The following is a 16509-nucleotide window of genomic DNA, read 5'->3' on the forward strand; positions in this document are numbered from 1 at the left end:
CTCATCTTCTCTGTGAAAAAATATAAGGGATGGTAGAAAAAAGAATTCATCAAAGAATTACTATGGGACACTGGGCACATCACATGTGTTACACTCCTTTGGGACAAAGCCAAAGGAAAGTCCATAAATACAAGCCATTTATAGCGGCAACAGACGTTGAATCCAGACCAAAATCATAACCTTTTATGAATTCATCTGAAGCCCATCCCAATGATCCAAATCTGATGACTGCCAGGCCTCAATCCATCACAGACTAGAAGTCGCTTACCTCTCAAAAATTTGATTTAGCAAAATTGCCGCCCAACGGCCACTTACGTGTTGCAGTATGCCATGCGTCTCAGCCAAACGTTCCAATCACACATCAATCTTCCTGGTCTTGGTGTGCGCTGAGGCCCCCAAGTGGACCCCCGAGCACTGAGGTGGGTTGGTGTCCAGCCTCAACAAAAGCAGACTGTGTGGTAGTGGCTGGGGGGCTTCAGGGCCCCTCTCTGCATTAGGGCACAGAGGAAATGGCTTCACTCAGCACCTGGCCACTGCAAGAATGCTTTACGCCGTGTGGGGCGATCAAAGTGTGAACTAAGTCAGGGACCTAATAAAAATAAAGAAATACTATCTTAAATCCAGTCAGTCTGATGGAGAGAGAGAGAGAGAGAGAGAGAGAGAGAGAGAGAGAGAAAAGGGGAGCGACAGAAGTAGAAGAGAGAGAGAAAGAGAGTAAAAGCGAGAGAGAGAGAAATAAAGAAAGAAAGAAAGAAGGGAAGGAGCTAGTGAACGAGAGAAAAAAGGGGAGAAAGGTAGGAGCCGAAGGGGGTGGCAACCAAACAAAATCCTCCAGGGGTTGACGTGGTGACTGGCAGTGAGGTTGGGGAGTGGGAGGAATGCAGCGTGTGGCCTTGTGGTGGGAGCGACGGGACACAGAGAAAGCAAAGGGTGACCCGAGGGACACTGTGTGCTCAAACATCTTGACTGGAGTTCAAGGATGTGTCTGTAGCGGCAGACTGGTGTAACGTGGGGCTGCATGGGGAATGAAATTCCTTTTGAAAGGTCTCCATGAGATACATTAGAATTACATTGTGGCTCAAAATTGGTTTGCTGTGTCTGTTTTGACTAGAGATAAATTATGGTTTGTTTTAGCAGAGCCTTTCTGTCAACGGTTTAACTCTGGTTCAGTCAGTCTGCTATTCACTGACTACTTTTTTGCTGTTTTTACTTTGAATTAAATGTGCCTCGAAAAGGCGATACCGTGTGGCCTACAAATTAAACAATAACCAACTCTTTTGGTCAAGATAGTTGGACCAATTGACAACATGTGTTAAACATATTCTGCCTAAAACAATCAAACAAATCCCAGCAACCCAGAAAGGAAATCTTCCCACTGGATACAGTGATTTCATTGAAACGACTTGGGAAAAACGTTGGTTCAACCAGTGTGTGCCCAGTGAGTCGATAAGGTTTTGTGGGTAGAAGTATGAGAAAATATATTAGAACAAGGAGACGAAGCAGGGCGGTGGCACGACCCACCTCTCTCTGCAAGTTTCGGTCAAGTCTATGGACCAAATGTCCCCTCCCCTTCCGAAATTCGCAAGCTGCACACACCTGCTAAAACGCGTTTTGTCCAAATAACCAGTGACGAAAAACCAACGCACCGGAACTGTCACACCTGCTTAGCGCTCCCCCTCTCTGGCTCTCGAGGGCGCCAGGCGGCCATCATTACGCACACCTGTCACCGTTGTTATGCACATCAGCGCTTCATGGGACTCACCTGGACTCTATTACCTTATTGATTGCCTCGCCGATATCTGTCACTTCCTCAGTTTCTTCCCCGTGTCTGCATTAATGTGGTTTTGTTCCCCCTGTCCAGACGCTGTCCTTGTTTTGTTGCATGTCGGTTATTTATTAAATATTCACTCCCTGTACTTGCTTCTCGTCTCCCAACGTCTGTCCTCACAGGAACAATTGTTGCTCGTATTCGTCGCAACCCACAGACTGTTGACGGACATTACAGTACCAATTATGTTAGGTAGTTTGTCCACGAGAGATTACAAATAAGCAAACAATTTAAACACTTCATAATTTGAAAGACAAGCACTATAAATCAGTCACTTCATGGGAGACAGAATAAGACACTAGTAATAGACACTAGGTCACTAGTAATAGGAAGTGGCATCACTTGATCAAGTCACACAATAAGCCTAAACTACAGAGTTTGCTGAGAAACACACATGAAGCCATTCAACATAGATTCCGATCTCGCACAAACCACGATATGATAGACAGCAGGGGGACGGGGGAAGTACTTGCAGGATAAAATTCACAGCCTCGACACACATACGCACGAGCACACACATATTACTGTCCCATTAGAACTCTTGCGCCATCTACTCGATAAGGTTCTGGCGGTAGAGGTAGGAGAAAATATAATAGAACAAGGAGCGGATGCAGGGCGGTAGCGCCACCCACCTCCCTCTGTAAGTTTCGGTCAAGTCCATTGGAATCAATCAGTGCTGAGAGGCATGTACACATCTGCTAGGCAATCAGCAATTAGTGTTAGTACTTCAGTCTCTCCTAGTATTTCAGCGGCAGTCAAGCGGCCGTGTTGTCGCCGAAACGAAAACTGTGGCTTAAACCAAAGAACATTGTTCCTCCAGCTGCCCTCTCTTCATCTGACTATTTGTTTTCTCATAGTCCAAGAACATCTAGTCATCGCGGTGGTGACACAGGGCTACTCATTTATCCTAAGTGGAAATATTTTTCCCCTTGCTCACCTGTCCATCTCCTCATTTGAATTCCATGCTGTCACTGTCAGTTGTCCACTCAAGCTTAACATTGTCATTTAGTGCCCACCAGGTGCCCTTGGAGAGTTCCTCAATGAGCTTGACACCTTGATAAGCTCATTTCCTGGTGATGGCTCACCACTCATCGTACTGTGCGACTTCAAACTCCTGACATCTGGGTATCTCACTGCAACCTCATATGCCATGTCTTGAAATATGCAGATAGACGGATTAAAAGTAAACTTACATTGTAAACCTTCAGATAGCCAATTTTCTAACTCTGGCCAAACCTTTGGACTTTATAGCACTCCCAGAAGGCATGAATTATTGAGTCATTGTAAATTTTACAATTAAGACATGACTCTGTTGTTGTGCTCTGCTGTTGTGGTGTAGAATTGGTGAATTTTGTGTCTTCTATAATACATTCTATACATTAATTTATACCGGATTAAGCATACATTTTTGTTGACTGTAATCTGTTAGTTATGTTCCAACACTCCCTCCATCTTGCTCCAGTATCAGTCCGTTTTAATTCTTGGTATAAGGGCTCAGGGCCAGACCCAGATGCAGACACGGGAAGCAGATGGTTTGAGTGTTTGATATTTATTAGTACCAAAAGGGGGTAGGCAAGAGAATAGTCGTGGACAGGCAAAAGGTCAAAACCAGATCAGAGTCCAGGAGGTACAGAGTGGCAGGCAGGCTCGAGGTCAGGGCAGGCAGACTGGTCAGGCAGGCGGGTACAGAGTCCAGAAAACAGGCAAGGGTCAAAACTGGGAGGAATAGCTAAAGAGAGAATAGCAAAGCAGGAGCATCGGAAAAACACGCTGGTTGACTTGAAACAGACGAACTGGCACAGAGAGACGGGAAACACAGGGATAAATGCACCAGGGAAAATAAGAGACACCTGGAGGGGGTAGAGACAATCACAAGGACAGGTGAAACAGATCCGGGCGTGAAACTTGGTTCCAATTGTTGTTTTTTTGTCAGTTGGATAGGTTCTCTGCAAGGTTTTATAAATCTTACCTATCATATGAATATCCTTTTCTGATTCCCTTAACATTTCTCTGATGTCCAAAAGATTTCAGGTCTCTATTTCGTGATATAAAACTTTTAAGTGGCATGCATTTGAAAATGTCTACATTGGTCAGTCCAAAATTGTTTTTTAATTCTGTCATGGAAATAATTGTATTTCCTATTACCAAGTAATTTATGGTTTCTATGCAACGGCAACAAGAAATATATAAAGATAACTTTATCCCATTACTCAACAACATGAAAGCAGATCTAGTTAAATGGAACAATCTTCCCATAACTCTTACAGGTAGACTAAACCTCTTAGAATGGCATTGGCTCCCAAAGTTTTTATATTTGTTTCCAGTAATACCAATTACCCCACCGAAGTCATTCTTTAAAAAAGTATTAGCAGTCATAACAGACTTTATATGGGCAAATAAAACTAATAGCTTTACATCTTCCTAAGTCTGAGGGTGGTTTTAATCTTCCAGACTTGGAATTGTATCAACTCACCACCCAAGGCTTTTACTTGCGACATATAGTTAAATGCACTAAAGAGGAACAATGGGTACATATTGAAGATGCACATGCTCGTCCCCAGAATATTTTCACGTGTCTATTTCCAAAGGATAAAGCTAAGAACATTAACAACTTCATAGTTAAGAACACTAACAATTTGGAAGAAAGTTCAACGGATTCTACAAGAACCAATATCACTCCCTAAAAACACCCCCTATGGAACAATGCTTGGACAGCTTTTCAGAATTCACAGATAAATTGGCCCACATGGAAAACTAAAGGCATAGAAACCATAAAGCCGCTTTATATCACTCTACATTTCAAGCCTCTGCCTCCAACCCTGGGAAACTCTTCGCCACCTTCTCCTCCCTCCTTAATCCTCCACCCCCCCTCCTCCCTCTCTGCGGACGACTTTGTCAACCACTTTGAAAAGAAGGTTGATGACATCCGCTCCTCATTCACTCAACCTATTGAGTTCATTGGTCCCACTCATACAGAAGTACCCTACGCCTTGACCTCTTTCTCTCCTCTCTCTCCAGATGAAATCCTGCGAACGCCCGACAACCTGCCCCCTCGACCACATCCCCTCCCTTCTCCAGATAATCTCTGGAGACCTCCCATTCCTCATGCTCAAACTCTACATCCCAACCCATGCACTCCGTTCGGCCGCTTCTGGTCTCTTGGCTGTCCCACTTTTGGAGGTCAGCTCCCACTCAGTCCAGTCAAAGCTCTTCTTTTTACTGGCACCCAATTGTGGAACCAGCTTCCCCCTGAAGCTACGACAGCAGAGTCCCTGCCCATCTTCCGAAAACGTCTGAAACCCTACCTCTTCAAAGATGATTTTAAATAAGACAGCTTAGTCAGTTCAGATATCTCCAGCTTAAACTGATAGATTTTGATGGTATTTTTTTTAAAATTATGTTACTTAGATTGACGCAAGGTGCATCAACAGACTCTTAAGGATGTATCAACAAGATGGACGACGAACTCCCTCCCTCTAATATCATTACTCTGCAGGTTATAGCCAATGTACAGATTCAGACAGAAATTACCAATCATGTTCTTAGTGGATGGTGTGCAACACTTTAGATGTTACCAACCTCAACTACAGGTGGATGATAGGGAATGAGACATACAGTGGCACCAAGATAATCTTTCTTCCAATCGAGGGAAAGATCACATGGATGTGCATCAGTGGAGGCTGGTGGGAGTAGCTATAGGAGGACGGGCTCATTGTAATGGATGGAATGGAATAAATGGAACAGTCTCACATTGCACACATTGCACGTATTTAAACCACATGTTTGACTCCGTTCCATGTATCCCATTCAAGCCATTACAATGAGCCCATCCTCCTATAGCTCCTCCCACCAGCCTCCACTGATGTGCACTGCCTCCAACCCAGACAGTGAGAAATTTACCTCTGAAATAGTGTAGTGGATCTGCAGTCAATAGACTTTCCGACAGGCTACAAATGTTTTAACAATTACAACATTTTGTTAAGCTTGCATTCAATTGCCACTCCCTGTTGCACACAAGCTTCCATTCCCCCTATCACAAGGTGATTTATGGCTGATTTAAGATGAAATCATCAACCCTGTTACTTTACCTGGCACTTAATAGGCAGTTAATATTGTACTTTTTTTATTTAACCACTTGATTAAGTTGAACATGTGCTCTTTATGACAGACTGTAAAAAATTTGGTGAAATCTCAAAAGGCCCCAAATTGGTGTAACGACCCAGGTGTTTACATTCCCAGACTACCCCGGTGTTTACATTCCCAGACCACCTGGGTGTTTACATTCCCAGACCACCCGGGTGTTTACATTCCCAGACCACCCAGGTGTTTACATTCCCAGACCACCCGGGTGTTTACATTCCCAGACGACCCAGGTGTTTACATTCCCAGACCACCTGGGTGTTTACATTCCCAGACCACCCGGGTGTTTACATTCCCAGACCACCTGGGTGTTTACATTCCCAGACCACCCGGGTGTTTACATTCCCAGACGACCCAGGTGTTTACATTCCCAGACGACCCAGGTGTTTACATTCCCAGACCACCCAGGTGTTTACATTCCCAGACCACCCGGGTGTTTACATTCCCAGACCACCTGGGTGTTTACATTCCCAGACCACCCGGGTGTTTACATTCCCAGACCACCCAGGTGTTTACATTCCCAGACCACCCGGGTGTTTACATTCCCAGACCACCCAGGTGTTTACATTCCCAGACCACCCGGGTGTTTACATTCCCAGAACATTCGTTAAGTTGGAGAAAATGTTCTCATAACACTAAAACTGTCCAATTGTGTTTATTATGTAAATTCGATATTTCTGTATTTCATGTTCACTAAAATTGGTAAAATTTCTAAAAACCTGTTTTCCCTTTGTCATTATTGGGTATTGTGTGTAGATGGTGAGAAACAACATCTAGTTCATCCATTTTGAATTCAGGCTACAACACAACAAAATGTGGTATAAGTCAAGGCGTATGAATACTTTATGAAAGCACTTTATGATACCAAAACACAAAAACTGTCCAGTTGTTCTGATGATTACAATGATTATAAAGAGATGTTCAGCCTTTATAACATCACAATCGATCAAACAAGTCCTGTAATCTCTAGTTTGATCTAATCTTGATTATGGCCCGGTCAAGTGCTGCAAAGAAGGACCTAGAAAAGCTACATCTGGCTCAGAACAAAGCAGCATGTCTTGCCCTTCAACATACACAGAGGGCTAAGGGACAGTTCAACATTTATTGGGGTGGGGGGGCTGGGCTTTTTTTTTTCGCTTTGGGGAGGGTAGTGTGTTTTTTTTATTGGGCACAGGAGAGGGTTGTATGTTTTTTCCCTGATTTACATTCACCATTTTGCAGATTCTACTATATAATGTCTTCCATCCTAGCCAAATTACATAATCTGCTTGCATGCTCCTCCCCTATATCAAGGTGTTTTGGTACTTCCCTTACGCACTATGCTTTTCCATGTGCTAACTTTTACTATACCACAGGTCAGTATAGTTTACCAGTCTAACTGTCTATCCTGCCCTCTATCCGTAGTGTCAATAGTGGTTTGTCCAGATCTGCAGTAGGTTAACTAGCAATTATACCACACATAAAATCATTCATATCTGTACCAATTTTCTATATAATGCCACAAGATAGAGGAATAGCTGATAGGCAGCGGAGACGCCAGGTGGGTCATTGTGTGAAGACACACAGCTGATAAAGATCCCCTATTGATCTTGTTTAGGGACAATAAAATGATCCTACCTAGACTAGCCTACAACATTACAATCCAATGCATAATTGCATTATTGTTTTCAATTGAGTACAATTCTACTCAAGGCTGCAAACTGCAGTGAAAATGTATTTGAGTAATGGTGCAGAAGCACACTCATTCCTTTTGGAACAGTTGTGGGTCTACTCTCGACAGATTATAGAAAGGCACAGTAGCAGGACAGTCTGGCTGTATTTTTACTTGTCTGTTGCCGATCCTTATTCTCCCAAGTCGTATTATATGTGACTCGTTTCAGGAAACTATGCGTATGTTGCGCATCACTACTTCACAGGAGAGCTATTTGAATTGAAACTTTATTTTTTATTTTTATCAAAATGCGTTTTTTTGTCAGAAATGCCTTCTGGAACATGTGAACTTTCATGTGCCTTAATAACAAACGTGTATGCCATCTGTAAATACAAATACAATTGTTAAATTATGAGCCTAGTTGGTTTAGCCACGGGAAAAGACAGCAACCTTCCCGCTAGCCATGATTGGCTGAGATAATGAGTGGACTGGACATGCCGAGAAATGAGTTCCGATTGGTCTGCCATGTAGCATGCTCCTGTCTATAATATGAGCTGATCAGTATGTGTAGGTAATCCGTTTTAATGCGAATTTTTGGAAGATATTACGTAGTAGAACTGCATAAGTGTTGATCTCTCTACTTTCTGGAGGACCGAGTTCTGAAATCAGTGGAATTAGAGTATGATAGCTAAGGAGCTAGAGACAATTCTGCCGTTTGATTCTGGCTGGCTAGCTGACGTTACATGTATGATCTGTGTAGTAATATTATTTGTATCTCAGAGCCATTTGCATTGCTAGTTATAGCCTAATGTTAGCTAGCTAACATTGAACCTGGTTGGTTAGCTACACTATGCAAGTAACCATTTCAATAGAATGTTCATGATGTCACTGCGACAACTGTCGATAGACATAGCTGGTAAATTCGCTCTGGCTATCTACTCCGATTTCAGAGCACTCTCGTCTGAGTGTGCCAGAGCACGGAATAACTGACAAATTTACGAATGCTCAACACCTGTTGAATATGGCCGGTATCAGTAAACGTTGGCAAAAAAAGCATAATTAAATTGTTGCCAGCAGCACAGTTGCAGTCATCAACACTCTGGATAACATAAAAATGGCCTAACCAGCTCTGCTAGGGCGTGTAAAGTGGTCAGAGTGAGCTGTTCTCTCATTTGTGTCTGAAAATAGCTAGCAAGCTAGCCAACGTTAGCTAGTTAGCGTAGGTGTTTGACTGCTGTTGTTAGGTCAGAATGCTCAGATCAACCCTACTCCTCGGCCAGAGCGTCCAGTGTGCGCTCTGAACGCTCCGAGAGCGAAGCGCTCTGAATTTGCGAATGGACAATATCACAACGCTCTGAGGTTATGTATGCCCAGAAAACACTCTGGCACTCCAGATTAAATTTAAGAACACACTCGCAGTATAAACCAGCCTTTAGTCTTGAAATCTTTGGTTGTTTAGTACATGGCCTCGATTAATGGAAAGAGACCAAAAAGTTTATTGACATTCGGATGTTGAGTAGGGAGGGAGGTATTTTTGATACTGAGTAGGGAGGGAGGTATTTTTGATACTGAGTAGGGAGGGAGGTATTTTTGATACTGAGTAGGGAGGGAGGTATTTTTGATACTGAGTAGAGAGGGAGGTATTTTTGATACTGAGTAGGGAGGGAGGTATTTTTGATACTGAGTAGGGAGGGAGGTATTTTTGATACTGAGTAGGGAGGGAGGTATTTTTGATACTGAGTAGGGAGGGAGGTATTTTTGAGATTGACATACTCTACTTGATTGTGGTGTTGAAATGCAAACAATGCTGATAAGTGCTCTAAATCGGTAATCGGTATGTAGTTATGCATTGTTTATTGGTCGTGTGTGGTGCATTGGCACAAAACCTGTTGGTGGACAATTTATTGCATACATTTTATATAATTATAAATATAGCATCAAAATGTTGAAAATCTGATTTCCTCCTTGCTGATCACTGTCTGCAGCCGGCTCTGTTCGTAGTGTAATGAGTCAGGCAGGGAGAGTGACCTCATCCGTGGTGGTCGGCGAACCCTCAACCTAATAATTATTCTCTCTTGGTTCAAAGTAGAGGAGAGAGAGAGAGATTGACTGGTCAAATTAAGATCCTATACCTGGGTAGATTGTCTCAGGTGACAAATCCAATTGAATTGAATCCAGACATTATTGCTGAAGAATGTTTAGGGAACGTTATTGGAACAATCATGTCATAAGGTCACACTTTAACTTTATGAGAGCATTGTGGGAATATGCCCTGCTTGTTGTTATTGGTGTTTTTAATAACATCTCCATCAACATTAGCAGAACGTTCCGTAATGTTTTCTCAGAACCATTTCCATTGCTCTCATATTTTGTTGCAAAAACATTATTTGTACATTGTGATATTACATCACCTGGAAACCTAATGATTTTTTGTGAACGTTAGGAGAACATTCCAAGGATATCTTATTTAAAACATAAAAAAAAAAAAAAAAATTGTTATAAAAAAATATTCCTAATGTTAGATCCTAATGTAAGTAATAGTTAGGGTTTCATCATCCTAATTTTAGATAAAACCCTAGCTAGAACTTGATGGGAATCTTAGGTAATGTTCTGGGAATGTGCCCAGTTTGCTGGGTAGATTACATACACTCTCTGCAACCTCTGATTGGCTTGTCCGGACACACCTTCAATGTTATTATTCAGTTTCCTCCCAAAATAAAAATGCAAATGTGTGATGTGAGCTGATGTGAGCTTTTCTTTTGCATTCTGTGGACATAAAATACATGAAGATGATCTGTGAATTCCTCGGTTCAATTACGGAATTGTTAAAAAAATCATTAGCAATTTTTTGTTCATAAATTGACGGAAATTAATTTCCTGAATTTACTAAATTGAAATGGCACTGACCCAAGTCCTGTAGCGAAGGAGCGTATCATGGCTGCAGAGCCCTTTCTCCTCAGTGTTAAAATGTAGATCCTGACCTACAATCCTGGCTTCCCCCTCATCTGACCAACCACTGGAATGCCCCCAAAAAAGAGAGAGAAAAACCCTCAACAAATATTCATTTTGGCATTGACATTTGCATCCTGCTTTGGTCATATTTCTCTTACACACTTTTTTTGTTTCGGAACGTCTTGCCTCGTGCCACTTAGGCCTCTGAAAGATTCATGCTGGGTTTGGTTCGGAGGATCTACACTACAGCTGTGGAACATGGCGGACCCTCCCTCTCTCACCCCCCCTCCCCCCTCTGCCTCTCTCTCTCGCTACCTGAACCACTAAGCTGGTAGAGGATGATGACATGGGCAACACACAGCCACAAAAGCATCTCTGGTTTCTGACCATGCGTGTGCTCACATCTTCACTCCCACTGCTAGACCAGCTCTGAGTGTGTGTGTATGTGTGCACGTGTGAGCGTGCGTGTGTGTGTGTGTGTGAAATGTGACACACTGAGCTGTTTACACCATGTCCCTGTTAGGTCAAACAACTTGGCCCTTCTCCATATCGAAGCTCCATCAAATCCTGTCATTTTACACCTGTCTATTGCTTTACAATATATGGGCCAAAATCATCTAAGAGGCCATCAGAATGAACAAGGGTGAGAACAGAAGACTCACTCATGCCCTCCCTTGAGTCATAACCACAAATCCACCATATGCCGGTTTTGCTATAGTCTAAAACCCGCTCAAATTGGCATCTAACCAACATGTCTGTCTGTTAGTATTTCCCTCCTTATTCAAGGCTGCATATTTCTCCCTGGTAAAGACCCTCCGTTCTCTATCCTGGAAGCACACCTCTTCCTTCCACCTTCTGATACTTTTTCTTCTCAAGGCCTTTCACTCTGTCCGTTAGTTTCTCTTAGTTTCCTAGAGGCAGCATTATGAAGCTCTCTCTCTGGTTTTGGGTAACACAGTGATTATATTGGTTCAGGAATATCGAATCGTGACAGGACTTGCACAACTTTGACCTTTCCCGGTATGCCTATTCATGCCAGTAGGCCTAAAATTCGAGAGTAAACAAATCTTATATGCTCTGTCAATTTCTAACAGATTGGGAAATCCTTAAAACATATAGCAAGATAAACAACAGGAGTGCAAATGCACTTTCAGGTGGGCCATGAGGTGTGTCGATATTTAACAAAACGAGCGAAATGGCAAGGCAAAATGATGTCAAGTGAGGAGAGCACTACAGTGTGGCATTTGGGGAGTCAGGTTTTCCAGTTTTCCATCTCTCATTTGTGCAGCTAGGGTGATGGTGGGTGTCTCCACAGTGGTAATGTGACATGTTCCCCAGGAGCAGGCATGTCAGGGGCAGCTAATGAGATCCGAAACACAGAGCCTGGAGTCAGGTGTCAGAACTGTGTACATGACCCAGTGTAGGAGAGGCATCCTCCAGGCCCTACCTACCTACCTACCTACCTACCTACCTACCTACCTACCTACCTACCTACCTACCATACATCCAGAATAAGAATTCTACTCACCTCATCCAAACTCCTTCCACCCTTCCAAACAGATACAATTAAGGGGTGATTGACACCTTGTCTTTTTTTTACGTCGGGAGAGGGGAGGGGGTTGAAATCCCCAAACCCCATGACGTCTTGTTGACTTCAATCATCACGCCTGGGCTGTTTGAAAGGTGGCAGCTGAGGTAGATCTCCAAAGCAAAACAGCCATTTGAATTTCATTTCAATCCTCCACCCCTGAACCTTATTGCGGGGGTGAAGCACCACCCCTGGCACTCCATTTATCTCCCCGCTACAAGGGATTATGACACCCCGCTGATGCGCTCCCCGGCGGACACAAATTGGATATTTAGTGTTAAACGTCAAGGTTAAACGACCTTGTCTTCAGAGGCACGCCGCCTTAGAAGTGGGTTAGACAAGGCATCCCAAGACTTTTTGATCTATCTATCTTTCTATCTATCCATCGATCGGTGGCATTTTCTTCCATTTCTGGCGGAATTGCAACCGTTGCTATGTGCTTTCAGTATTATGGGACTTCTCGTGCTCTGGAGCACATTGAATTAAGGAAGACTTTCGGTGGAGTTTTGTCCTTGACGCGTGGTTGGTATATGGGTCGGTGTCTGTTGATTGGTTGTCTGTGAGAGGTTGCCCAAAATTCTATATTTTGTAGATGAACATTTAATTGAGTGTGTGCGTGCATGCGTGTGTGCGAATGCCACGGCTTGTCTGCAGATAGCAGGGCTGAGCTGCCAATAACCATCTGCATTAAGAGATACTGTACTCACTTTCTCTGTCCTTGAGGTTTGAACTTTGCTCCATTCTGGACTCCCACGGATCAATAGGCCGGCTAAGAATATCAACGTCCCTCTCAGAAGCCTGATCTCAGATCAGTCTAAAGGTAGAGAACAAACTGATCGATGCATCAATACTTGGCAATTGACAGCTGACTCGCATTGACGGTAAAGACAGCCTGACAGACATCTACATTTGGGAGGGCCATTCCACTGGTCTACAGGCTCAACAATAACTGAGGACACAGATGGTCAGTTTTCTGGACCCAGATTAAGCCTAGTCCTGAACTACATTTTACATTTACATTTTAGTCATTTAGCAGACGCTCTTATCCAGAGCGACTTACAGTAGTGAATACATACATTTCATTTTCATTTCATGCATTTTTTTTTTTTTGTACTAAAAAACATTTTCAATCGATTTTTTAGAATAAAACGGCACCCTATGTGATAACTGTTGTTCTCTTGAATAAACAGTCAAATATATCAGACAAACATTGGGAGTTTCAAGAAGTATATGTTATTATTTGAAGGACGTTATATAAAGGCTTGAGCTATTTCACTGCTATTCGCTACTGTAAGCCCAAGGCAATTACATTGTCTGAACATGGAGCAACGTCATGCGAAGCATTCGAATTTCCAGCATTAAAAAACTCCAACATATATAGGAAACGTGGGTGAACAGGCTAAACTGGGTTAAAGACATAAAAGGCCGACCCCGCGGAGCACATGCACATGCCTCACAGCCCTAATGTTAAATTACGACTATTTACTTTTCACTGGAAGACAAGAAATAAAGAACGGAGAAAAAAAAAGCATCCCCCAAACTCCCGTCAGTGTTTAATCACAACTTCAAAGTGTAATTGGTCTTTTCATCTGTCCCTGTAGAACTGGAATGGTAATGAGGGAAGACAGGTCTTAAGATTAATTGTCTCGCCTTTATAGTCCTATCTTGCCTTTGCTTGGGCAATCGCCTCGCACATCTGTGAGTCATTACTACCCGGCGCAGGGTCTCCACCTGACATGGGCAGGGGCTGGGAATACTTGGACCGCACTAGGCAAAAGACTGGTCGTGTATCTTATCGTACCCCCATTCTGAATACAGCCAATGTGCCCCACTTCCTAAAGTTACATTAAAGGTGGAAGAGGACAGTCAGTTGATGTCTAAGACCTGATCTAGAACCTGTTGGCCAGGGACAATCCCAGTGGGAATGACTCAAAGGCTCTGAGATCCAGGTACTGTAAGAATCATCTCGGTTATCCCAGATCAGAGGAAACATTAAAACGGAATAACGCCAAAGATGAACAGCACTGAAATAAGTTCAATATGGGCTAAATTCAGCACTCAATTCTAGGGAGAAATAGCATCATTAAATTACTATCCAAGATAAATAAGGTGATACAATTAAACATAAGAGGGCATTGGACTATTACTTTGTATCATGGCAATCCCTGGTCCTCTGATACATCAATCCTTTCATCCTACTCCTCCTATTAAATGAATTTAATGGAGACTCCTAGTCAAAGTCTCCTTCACTCCCTCCTTCTTCCTATCCTTCTACCTCCCAAGCAGACCTGGTCACTTATTCCAATCTCAGCCTGTGCTATTGTTTGTCTTTCACAAAGGTCAGCTATCTGCCCATAACCACGTCTGTTCACTGTCAGTTCACTGTCTGTTCAATGGCTTTATCAGCCTGAGCTGCCGAGTGAGGAAAATTGGGGAGGATTTTATCTCAAGCTTTCATCAGTTGGCCAACATGATGGGCTTAAATTACTCCAATGTTTTTTTTCTGTTGTTGTTGTTGTCTTCAGTGAGCGAGGTGCGGGGGTGGGGGGTGGGGGGGGGGGGAGTTGTAACGCAATGGAAAGGTGTACAGTACCAGTCAAAAGTTTGGACACGCCTACTCATTCAAGGGTTTTGCTTTATTTTTACTCTTTTCTACATTGTAGAACAATAGTGAAGACTTCAAAACTATGATATAACACATATGGAATCATGTAGTAACCAAAAACTGTTAAACAAATCTAAATATATTTTAAGTAGCCACCGTTTGCCTTGATGACAGCTTTGCACACTCTTGGCATTCTCTCAACCAGCTTCATGAGGTAGTCACCTGGAATGGATTTCAATTAACAGGTGTGCCTTGTTAAAAGTTCATTTCTTAACGCATTTGATCCAATCAGTTATGTTGTCTCAAGGTAGGGGTGGTATACAGAAGATAGCCTTATTTGGTAAAAGACCAAGTCCATATAATGTCAAGAACAGCTCAAATAAGCAAAGAGAAATGACAGTCCATCATTACTTTAAGGCATGAAGGTCAGTCAATACAGAACATTTCAAGAACTTTGAACGTTTCTTCAAGTGCAGTCGCAAAAACCATCAAGCGCTATGAAGAAACTGGCTCTCATGAGGACCGCCACAGGAAAGGAAGACCCAGAGTTACCTCTGCTGCAGAGGACAAGTTCATTAGAGTTACCAGCCTCAGAAATTGCAGCCCAAATAAATGCTTCACAGAGTTCAAGTAACAGACACATCTCAACATCAACTGTTTAGAGGAGACTGTGTGAATCAGGCCTTCATGCTCTAATTGCTGCAAAGAAACCACTACTAAAGGACACCAATAAGAAGAAGAGACTTGCTTGGGCCAAGAAACATGAGCAATGGACATTAGACCGATGGAAATCTATCCTTTGGTCTGATGAGTCCAGACCAAAGGACAGATTTTTGGTTCCAACTGCCGTGTCTTTGTGAGACGCGGGGTAGGTATGTGGTTCTCACCGTGAAGCATGAAGGAGGAGGTGTGATGGTGTGGGTGTATTTTGCTTGTGACACTGTCAGTGATTTATTTAGATTTTAAGGCAAACTAAACAAGCATGGCTACCACAGCATTCTGGAGTGATCATTTGTTTTTCAACAGGACAATGATCCAACACACTTCCAGGCTGTGTAAGGGCTATTTGACCAAGAACGAGAGTGACGGAGTGGTGCATCAGATGACCTGGCCTCCACAATCACCCGACCTCAACCCAATTGAGATGGTTTGGGATGAGTTGGACTGCAGAGTGCTCAGCATATGTGGGAACTCCTTCAAGACTGTTGGAAAAGCATTCCAGGTGAAACTGGTTGAGAGAATGCCAAGAGTGTACAAAGCTGTCATCAAGGCAAAGGGTGGCTACTTTGAAGAATCTGAAATACAACACATATTTAGATTTGTTTAACACTTTTTTGGTTACTACATGATTCCATATGTGTTGTGTCATAGTTTTGATGTCTTCACTGTTATTTTACAATGTGGAACATAGTAAAAAATAAACAGAAAAACCCTTGTAGGTGTGTCCAAACTTTTGACTGGTACTGTATGTCTCTGTGTGTGTTCATGTGTGTTTCTCTCTGGATTCAGATCTGAATACTAACGGGTCAAGCAGGTTACCCTTTACACTCCAGAGGTGATTGGGGATTCAATTGGGCTCCTTTTAGTGTGTCGAAGAAGAAAGAGGGGGAAAAAAAGTTGCCGCCATTATCATGTAAAGAACATGGCATTCCCATACAACACCCTCAGGCCACTCTCCCTTTGGTTGCAGTGTTTTTTTTGCCACCACTTCAAACACTCAATTACCGGGTCATCCGGATTACAGG

The sequence above is a fragment of the Salmo trutta genome, chromosome 22, assembly GCF_901001165.1.
Source record: "Salmo trutta chromosome 22, fSalTru1.1, whole genome shotgun sequence".
NCBI lineage: Eukaryota > Metazoa > Chordata > Actinopteri > Salmoniformes > Salmonidae > Salmo > Salmo trutta.